This window comes from Triticum urartu, chromosome 1 (genome assembly GCF_003073215.2).
Source record: "Triticum urartu cultivar G1812 chromosome 1, Tu2.1, whole genome shotgun sequence".
In the NCBI taxonomy this organism is placed as follows: Eukaryota; Viridiplantae; Streptophyta; class Magnoliopsida; order Poales; family Poaceae; genus Triticum; species Triticum urartu.
Genome location: NC_053022.1, coordinates 544,101,362 through 544,109,736, shown reverse-complemented (window position 1 = coordinate 544,109,736; position 8,375 = coordinate 544,101,362). Strand labels below are relative to the sequence as shown.

Sequence of the window (8,375 nt, the reverse complement as noted above, 5' to 3'; positions counted from 1 at the left end):
TGGGTGAACAAATTACTGTTGAGAAATTGATAGAATTGAGCATAGTTATGAGAATATCTAGGCATGATCACGTATATAGGCATCACGTCCGAGACAAGTAGACCAACTCCTGCCTGCATCTACTACTATTACTCCACTCATCGACCGCTATCCAACATGCATCTAGAGTATTAAGTTAAAAACAGGGTAAGCCTTAAGCAAGATGACATGATGTAGAGGGATAAACTCATGCAATATGATGAAAACCCCATCTTGTTATCCTCGATGGCAACAATACAATACATGCCTTGCTGCCCCTATGTCACTAGGAAAGGACACCGCAAGATTGAACCCAAAGCTAAGCACTTCTCCCATTGCAAGAAAGATCAATCTAGTAGGCCAAACCAAACTGATAATTTGAAGAGACTTGCAAAGATAACCAATTATACATAAAAGAATTCAGAGAAGATTCAAATATTGTTCATAGATAGACTTGATCATAAACCCACAATTCATCGGTCTCAACAAACACACCGCAAAAAGAAGATTACATCGAATAGATCTCCACAAGAGAGGGGGAACATTGTATTGAGATCCAAAAAGAGAGAAGAAGCCATCTAGCTACTAACTATGGACCCGTAGGTCTAAGGTAAACTACTCACACTTCATCGGAGGGGCTATGGTGTTGATGTAGAAGCCCTCCGAGATCGATGCCCCCTCCGGCGGAGCTCCGGAACAGGCCCCAAGATGGGATCTCGTGGATACATAAAGTTACGGCAGTGGAATTAGGGTTTTGGCTCCGTCTCTGATCGTTTGGGGGTACGTGGATATATATATAGGAGGAAGGAGTATGTCGGTGGAGCAACAGGGGGCCCATGAGGGTGGAGGGCTCGCCTGGGGTAGGCAGGCGCGCCCCCTACCTCGTGGCCTCCTCTCTTGTGCCTTGACGTAGGGTCCAAGTCTCCCCGGGTCTTGTTCGTTGATAAAATCACGTTCCCGAAGGTTTCATTCCGTTTGGACTCCGTTTGATATTCCTTTCCTTCGAAACCCTAAAATAGGCAAAAAAAACAGCAATTCTGGGCTGGGCCTCCGGTAAATAGGTTAGTCCCAAAAATAATATAAAAGTGGATAATAAAGCCCAATAATGTCCAAAACAATAGATAATATAGCATGGAGCAATCAAAAATTATAGATACGTTGGAGACGTATCAAGCATCCCCAAGCTTAATTCCTGCTCGTCCTCGAGTAGGTAAATGATAAAAAACAGAATTTTGGATGCGGAGTGCTACTTGGCATAATTTTAATGTAATTCTTCTTAATTGTGGTACGAATATTCAGATCCGAAAGATTCAAGACAAAAGTTCATATTGACATAAAAATAATAATACTTCAAGCATACTAACTAAGCAATTATGTCTTCTCAAAATAACATGACCAAAGAAAGTTCATCCCTACAAAATCATATGGTTTAGTCAAGTTTCATTTTCGTCACACAAGAATGCTCTCATCATGCATAGCCCCGATGACAAGCCAAGCAATTGTTTCATACTTTAGTAATCTCAAACCTATAAGCTTTCACGCAATATATGAGCGCGAGCCATGGACATAGCACTATGGGTGGAATAGAGTATAATGATGGGGGTTATGTGGAGAAGACAAAAAGGATAAAGTCTCACATCAACGAGGCTAATCAATGGGCTATGGAGATGCCCACCGATGGATGTTAATGCAAGGAGTAGGGATTGCCATGCAACGGATGCACTAGAGCTATAAATGTATGAAAGCTCAACAAAAGAAACTAGTGGGTGTGCATCCAACTTGCTTGCTCACGAAGACCTAGGGCACTTGAGGAGGCCCATTGTTGGAATATACAAGCCAAGTTCTATAATGAAAAATTCACACTAGTATATGAAAGTGACGAAACAAGAGACTCTCTAACATGAAGATTAAGGTGCTACTTTGAAGCACAAGTGTGGTAAAGGATAGTAACATTGTCCCTTCTCTCTTTTTCTCTCAATTTTTTGGGCCTTCTCTTTTTTTATGGCGTTTCTCTTTTTTTATAATTCCTCACTTGGGACAATGCTCTAGAAAATGATGATCATCCCACTTCTATTTATTTACAACTCAATGATTACAACTCGATACTAGAACAAAAGATGACTCTATATGAATGCCTCCGGCGGTGTATCGGGATATGCAATGATGCATGAGTGACATGTATGAAAGAATTATGAACGGTGGCTTTGCCACAAATACTATGTCAACTACATGATCATGCTAAGCAATATGACAATAATGAATGTGTCATGATGAACGGAATGATGGAAAGTTGCATGGCAATATATCTCGGAATGGCTATGGAAATGCCATAATAGGTAGGTATGGTGGCTGTTTTGAGGAAGATATAAGGAGGTTTATGTGTGAAAGAGCGTATAATATCACGGGGTTTGGATGCACTGGCGAAGTTTGCGCCAACTCTCAATGTGAGAAAGGGCAATGCACGGTACCGAAGAGGCTACACTGGTAGAAAAAGGGCCTGTTGTCCCGGTTCGTAAGGGCCTTTTGTCCCGGTTCTGGAACCGGGACTAAAGGGTCGGTACTAATGCCCTGTCCCTTTAGTCCCGGTTCAATCCAGAACTGGGACAAATGGGCCTCCACGTGGCCTGTGCGCGGAGCCCAGGCAGGAGACCCTTTGGTCCCGGTTGGTGGCACCAACCGGGACCAATAGGCATCCACGCGTCAGCATTTCTGTGGCTGGGGTTTTTGTTTTTTTTGAAAAGGGGGGGGTTTGGGGGTTTTGGGGGGTTAATTTAGGTGTTTCATATATTGTGTTAGCTAGCTATAATTAATAGAGAGAAGTGTCCTCTCTTATGTCCGTGCTTGGTCGACGCTACGTACTATACATACGTATAGAGAGGACTAGACACGCTAGCTAGCTAGTAACCAAACAAAGGAAACAGAAGATCGTCATGAACATATATGCATACAGAGAGAAGTGATATCGACCACCTCTCCTTCTCCGAGAGATTGGTCGAACAACAAGTTCTCGTATATCTATCCGACACTACTGGCTACATATATACAATAATTATCTCTTACAAATATAATCATACGGACTCAGGGTCCACATAGAATTCAGCAGAGATGGAAGGGTGAGAGTGCGTATAATCCATGGACTCAACGTTAGTCATAAAGAACTCACATACTTATTGAAAAAATCTACAATTCATCAAAAACCTCGGCACTACGCGCATGCTCCTAGGGGGATAGATTAGTAGGAAAAGACCATCGCTCGTCCCCGACCGCCACTCATAAGGAAGACAACCAAATAACACGTCATGTTTCAAATTTGTTGCATAACGTTTACCATACGTGCATGCTACGGGACTTGCAAACTTGAACACAAGTATTTCTCAATTTCAAAACTACTCAACTAGCATGACTTTGATATTATTACCTCCATATCTCAAAACAATCATCAAGCATCAAACTTCACTTAGTATTCAACACACTCATGAGAAAGTTTAATTATTAATCTTGCATACCAAGAATATTAGGATTTTAAGCAAAATTACCATGCTATTAAGAGTCTCAAAATAATCTAAGTGAAGCATGAGAGATCAATAGTTTCTATAAAACAAATCCACCACCGTGCTCTAAAAGATATAAGTGAAGCACTAGAGCAAAACTATAAAGCTCAAAAGATATAAGTGAAGCACATAGAGTATTCTATCAAATTCCAAATCATGTATGGCTCTCTCAAAAGGTGTGTACAGCAAGGATGATTGTGGTAGACTAACAAGAAAAGACTCAAATCATAAAAGACGCTCCAAGCAAAACACATATCATGTGGTGAATAAAAATATAGCTCCAAGTAAAGTTACCGATAGAAGTAGACGAAAGAGGGGATGCCTTCCGGGGGATCCCCAAGCTTTGGCTTTTAGGTGTCCTTTAATTATATTGGGGGTGCCATGGGCATCCCCAAGCTTAGGCTCTTCCCACTTCTTGTTCCATAATCCATCAAATCTTTACCCAAAACTTGAAAACTTCACAACACAAAACTTAAAGTAGAAAATCTCGTGAGCTCCTTAAGCGAAAGAAAACAAAAGACCACTTCAAGGTACTGTAATGAAATCATTCTTTATTTATATTGGTGTTAAACCTACTGTATTCCAACTTCTCTATGGATTATAAACTATTTTACTAGCCATAGATTCATCAAAATAAGCAAACAACACACGAAAAACAGAATCTGTCAAAAACAGAACAGTCTGTAGTAATCTGTAGCTAGCGCAAGATCTGGAACCCCAAAAATTCTAAAATAAATTTCTGGACGTGAGGAATTTATCTATAATCATATTCAAAAAGAATTAACTAAATAGCACTTCAAATAAAAATTACAGCACTTCTCGTGAACGCGCTAAAGTTCTGTTTTTACAGCAAGTTCAACAAGACTTTCCCCAAGTCTTCCCAACGGGTTCTACTTGGAACAAACACTAAATTAAAAACACAAAAACACAACCAAAACATAGGCTAAATAAATTATTTATTACTAAACAGGAGTAAAAAAGCAAGGAGGACAAAAAATAAAATTGGGTTGCCTCCCAACAAGCGCTAATCCGTTAACGCCCCTAGCTAGGCATAACAAGACAAGAATAGATCTGGTATTGCCATCTTTGGTAGGAAATTATTCAATGAGACATCTATCTCCCTTAGGAATTTCTTTCTTTATAGTGATTATCAAACTCTTAGGCACAAGATCGAGAAATTTGTTTGTAGAAATTGGTTCCTTAATGATAGCAAAAAGATTGGGATGAATACTTATAGATTTAAGATCCGCAGTTTCCTTACTAGATGATTCACCCTTATTTTTAGGAACATAAATAAGCTTGGCAATTTTAGTAGGAGGACTTGAAGTATTCTTTATGGAAGAAAAAGCGGTTCCCAAGTTTGTAATGATACCCTCAAGTTTATCGATTCTAGTGGAATCTAGATTTATTTTCTCATTAACTATGGGTTCCTTTTCCTTAATATTTTTCAAAGTCATTCCTACCCTAGATCAATATTGGGTAATTTGATTGTTGATATTTTTGTCTAGATTTTCAATTAATTCAATGGTAGCAACTTTATTTTCAATAATTTCAAGTCTTTGCATAACATGCTCCAAAGTTAACATAGTTCCATTAACCAAAAGAGGTGGTGAGCCAAATAAATCTAACATAGCATTATAAGAATCAAAAGTATGGCTACCCAAGAAATTCCCCTCATAATAGGACTTCCCCCTCCGGACGCGGAGCTAATTGCGCTCGAGCTCAAATGAGCTCGTTATCTACGTCGTCAGTTAGCGCTCGTGGATCTGTGCCAGAGTTCTATACGCGTGCAGGCGGTTCGCGAGAAAATCAAGCGCTGTAGCGAAATACGTATGCGGCAGCGCTGGGTGGTGGGCCATTACTGCGGGGTAGGTTTGACGGATCTGAGGATAGTGCGGACGGCCGTCGGTCTCGCGTGGTGAGCCATGTGGATCAGAGCCCGCGTCCCCGTCTGATCCGTGGACCAGGAAATTGGCTTTCCGTGTAGTGATGGCAGCAAAAACGAATTGAGGGCAGGACCGAGATTCTTCTCGGCTACGGCGTGTGTCATTTGGAAGCTAAAGACCCGGGGACGGAGGCAACTGGCGTCGCCGGCGAGCCGCCATGGAGTTTCTGGTGCAACTAATTAGCAGGTGCGTGGATCTTTGCTTTTTCCAGGGATGCTGCCTCCATTTTGTAGCCCTCTTGTTAGCTGATCCAGAGATGGATTTGTTGCAAGATTCAGATTTAGTCTGCTTGAGGAGGTAGGGGAGCCGGTTCCTGTGGTTGTCAATGTCTCTGCCGTGGAGGATCTGCAAGTGGCATTGCAGGCGGAGCGGGAGGCAGTGCAACGGCGGTGGACAGTGGCGAAGCACAAATCTTCTTGGCAAAGGAAGCGGCGGCGAACAGAAGGGAGAGCTCGCCACCAAGGTCGGAGCTGTCGACGGGGAAGATGAATCCCCAAGCACCGGGGTGGAACAAAAGGTTGGTGAAGTAGAAACTTTGCCTTCCATCCGATATTCTGTGACTTAGAAAATGGAAGTAGAAATGACTGAATATATCATGCAGTTAGAGCAAGTGCGGGTTGCTGTCTGCATTAATAAATTTCCTGCTGTATGTGCCTGTGTTTGCACACTGATTTGTTCTCTGCATTCACAAAATTCAGGCGCCTGTAGTCTCTGAAAGTACGGATGCAGGCTAATTACTCTCTGTAGTGAAAAGATTTCTGATTTATGTACTGGTGATTGCAGACTGTTTGCTCCCTGTATTTAGATAATTTTTACTATACGAGAGCCTATGTTTTCAGGCTGGTTGATCTCTGCAGTAAGGAAATTACTAAATTATGTACTGGTGTTTGTAGTATGTTTGGTGTATGCATTTTGAAAATTCATAGATATGTGCCTGTGTTGGTAGGCTGATTGCTCCCTGTGATTAGAAAAAATCATGCTATATTTGCCTTTGTTTTGTATGTTGATGATTGCTTTATAGGTAAGATCGATGAACAAAATCCATCTTCTTACTCTGCATATATATGCATATTTTTTATTTACTAAAGGTGGACAGGCGTCCCAATGATAGCCACAACAAGTTCAGGAAGAATCTTGGAGCACCTTCTGTCAAGGATTTGAACTTTTGAAGCCATCTCTGTTCTCTTTCGGCTCCGCTTGATGGATGACCAAAAGTAGCTTTATATCCCCATGAAAGTCTCGAATGTTCCAGTAAGTATTGTTCATGTACATTATGAAAATGCTATTCGGTTGAGTCATGTTTTTATTCTGTCAAATGATGATTTTTTTAGTATAGTCGACAGTAAAAAGTTTAAACCCATTAGAGATTATTAAACAAATGTTCACCTGAAAACAGATTGTGAGGGTTTGATTGAGATATGGAAAAGCCACAAGAAGAATCGTGCTTCTGTTCTACCTATTCTCCTTGAAATCCAAGAGCTCAGTGGTTTTTTTATTTATTTTCCAGTTCAGCTTTGTAAGGCCTGAGTTAAATTTAGCTGCACATTTAACTGCCAAACATGCTTCTAGCTCCTTGCCGGAGTGTGCGCGGTTCTACTAGGTCCCGGCATCTCTGAACAATTGTATACAGCATGAACTTGCTGTTGTTGGTCAAGTAATATAAGCTATTGCTTCCCCAAAAAAAACACAGTTGGCTTGCAGGGTAAAGACACCATGCCCGTCGCACGTGACTGCCTTTTGTTTCTGAACAATCATAGGTGCAGCACAGCCTTGCAGGACACTGTGCCTGTCGCGCGTGACTGCCTAAAAGCCATGAGGGGTTTTGCATAGAACCCTACAGAGAATGTGATTGTACCACAGTAGATACAAGTTTCGACTCCCTCGGAGAGGCGTACAATTTTGACAACATATATTCATGGGAGAAAGATTTTGGCATAAGGTATTGGAAGAGCAGATTGAGTGTAGAGAGGACGTGTTGCATGCAGGATATCGTCTGCGGATGCTTGGTGAGTACCATGAAAATGTGTCCCCGTATGGTTTGAAACTTTGTTCAGTTTTATCAATGAACTGTCCTATTCCTGAAATGTAAGCCATCGATTTTATCCGTGTGAATCAGATTCCAGTCAAACATATAGTGAAGAGGTGGACAAAGGAAGCCTACTGCCAGCACACCTGGCCCATTATCATAAGGATCAAATGTATAGGAATCCATTCTCGTATTGACACATCAGAATGTACATGCAGAGGTAGCTGAATGTGATTTGGACTGCAGAGAAGGGAAAGTTGTGAGTGCGGATCTGAACTGTTCATTATGTAATTCGAGATACAGTTTTTAGAGTCGTAACTGACGATGATCCATTTCACATGTATTGTTTTGGTGTTGTATTGATCTGCTGTTGTTGCACCGTTGAGCTCCTATGCATGTACTCTCCAAGGGAATGCTATGTGGTTTGTTTTCATGATCTCTGTGTGTGGGCAATCTGAGAGGTGATGAGGTGCACAGGTCGGTCTGTGGATTACTGAAGATTGTTTGTGCTGCCGCATTTTGGTCTGCTTTTGCGATGTCTGCATGGAAAACAATTGTGAAGTGAAACTGTTTTTCATGCTGCAGAACTGGGAGTTACTGAATTTGGATTTGGGTGCAGAGGAATTATTTGTGTACACCGCACTTGACACTTCCAGAGTTTGCCAATGTGTACAGGCAAGAACAGGTGGGAGTAAATGGGCCGATGAAGACGGCGTCCGTTGGTTCAGAACGGTAGGGTAACAGCCTGTATCGTTAAGAAGCGTCCAAGCCGGCAAACGGGTAGCGGAGACGTCACATTAATGCTGGTCGGTAGGTGGGCCACGCCATGCATAT

General features: G+C 41.7%; 1 long non-coding RNA gene across 3 annotated transcripts; it reads left to right on the top strand.

Annotated features, from left to right (window-relative positions):
* The first annotated feature begins 5,422 nt into the window (after positions 1 to 5,422).
* LOC125538535 lies at positions 5,423 to 7,919 on the top strand. 3 transcript variants are annotated; one of them, XR_007296400.1, is made up of 4 exons: positions 5,423 to 5,701; positions 5,794 to 6,032; positions 6,604 to 7,521; positions 7,632 to 7,919. It is a non-coding gene; the product is annotated as an uncharacterized LOC125538535 (long non-coding RNA). The 3 variants fall into 3 exon arrangements; XR_007296401.1 differs by having other exon boundaries at positions 5,433 to 5,701; positions 6,604 to 6,766; positions 6,912 to 7,919; XR_007296399.1 differs by having other exon boundaries at positions 5,435 to 5,701; positions 6,604 to 7,919.
* Positions 7,920 to 8,375: the final 456 nt, after the last annotated feature.